The 1,611-nt window shown below is 41.3% G+C and overlaps 1 non-coding gene across 1 annotated transcript; it reads left to right on the forward strand.

Annotated features, from left to right (window-relative positions):
- The first annotated feature begins 949 nt into the window (after positions 1 to 949).
- LOC141593550 (small nucleolar RNA R71) lies at positions 950 to 1,056 on the forward strand. Its single transcript, XR_012521626.1, has one exon. It is a non-coding gene; the product is annotated as a small nucleolar RNA R71 (small nucleolar RNA).
- Positions 1,057 to 1,611: the final 555 nt, after the last annotated feature.

Consider the following 1,611-nt stretch of genomic DNA (forward strand, 5'->3'; position numbering starts at 1 on the left):
CACAATTTCTTCCTTTTCACTAGCTTCCACAACTTCATCCTCAACTTGCTTCTTCGGTGCTTCATACCTTGTACCACTTCTCAAGTGAATGGCACTAACCGTTTCATGTCTAGGGGGATTACTTTGAGGTGGTAAATGCCCCTTTTGTCTTTGGGAGCTTGAAGATGCTAATTGAGTCAATTGTGTTTCCAACATCTTGGTGTGAGCTAGAATGTTGTTGATGGTGGTTTCCTTTGCTTGGCTATCTTTTTGCATTTGAGTGAAAAACTCTTGTTGATTCTTTTGCATTTGGAGGACCGCTTTTTGGGCATCAAAACCTTGGTCATTTTAGTGATTGTATGGATTTTGATTTTGGTAACCTTGGTTTTGATTGTAAAAGGGTCTTTGATTTTGGTTTCTCATGGGTGGTGGAGTGTATGTTGTTTGAGGGTTTTGAACATTTTGGCTTTTGTATGAGAGATTTGGATGGAATTTGGTGTTTTTATTGTAAAAGTTGGAATAAGGGGTACCACTCTTGTATGCTTGGAAAGCATTCACTTGTTCATTTGTTCCCCTACATTCGCCTTGGTCATGTCCCAAAGTTCCACAATTCTCACATACCCCACTTGGGATTGATGAGGATGCCGTCATGGCATTAACATGATGCTTTGATGATTTTGAGTTTTCTTCAAGTCTAGCCATAGCTTGTTCAAACTTCAAGTTGATTGTGTCAATGTGAGCACTAAGTTGAGCACCCAATTGAGTAACGGAGTCCACTTCATGCTTTCCTCCTCTAGTAGCCTTGCGAGGTCTACTATATTGTGAGTTATGGACCGCCATTTCCTCAATCTTGTTCCATGTTTGATTGTCATCAACTTCGGTGAACATTCCATTTGATCCCATATTGAGAATGTTCCTAGAATCTTCATATAAACCATTCCAAAATTGTTGTACCAAAAACCATTCGCTAAGTCCATGGTGAGGACATGAGCGACAAATTCCCTTAAACCGCTCCCAAGCTTCATACAAAGATTCTTCATCCCTTTGCTTAAAACCCGTAATTTGAGCTCTTAGCATGTTAGTCTTTTCCGGTGGGTAGAATTTTTTGTAGAAAGCTAGAGCCAACTTCTTCCAAGAATCTATCCCGAGGGTGGCCATATCAAGGCCCTTCAACCATTGCTTCGCGGTGCCGATTAAGGAAAAAGGAAATAAGACCCATCTAATTTGGTCTTGAGTCACGCCCGTTTGAGAGATTGCATCACAATAGTCGCAAAAGGTTTCCATATGAGAATGAGGGTCTTCACTAGGCATCCCCCCAAATTGGCTCCTCTCAACTAATTGGATGAAGGCGGACTTGGCAATAAAATTTCCGGTTAGATGTTGCGGTGTAGGAGTACCATTTGGTAGATTCTCCTCGGTGGGTACGGAGTATGACGAGAATTTAGGCATTGTAGGTGGATTTTGTGGGGTATTGTGTAATGGGTTCTCCTCTCCTTCTATTGCGAAAGGATTGACGAACTCACTAGTGGGTTGAACAACTTCACTAATACCTCTTAAATTCCTCCTAACAAGTCTCCTATTGTTCGTCAAGGTTCTTTCGATTTCACAGTCAAAAGGTAACAAATCACCTTG

The sequence above is a fragment of the Silene latifolia genome, chromosome 7 (assembly GCF_048544455.1).
Source record: "Silene latifolia isolate original U9 population chromosome 7, ASM4854445v1, whole genome shotgun sequence".
Taxonomy (NCBI): Eukaryota; Viridiplantae; Streptophyta; class Magnoliopsida; order Caryophyllales; family Caryophyllaceae; genus Silene; species Silene latifolia.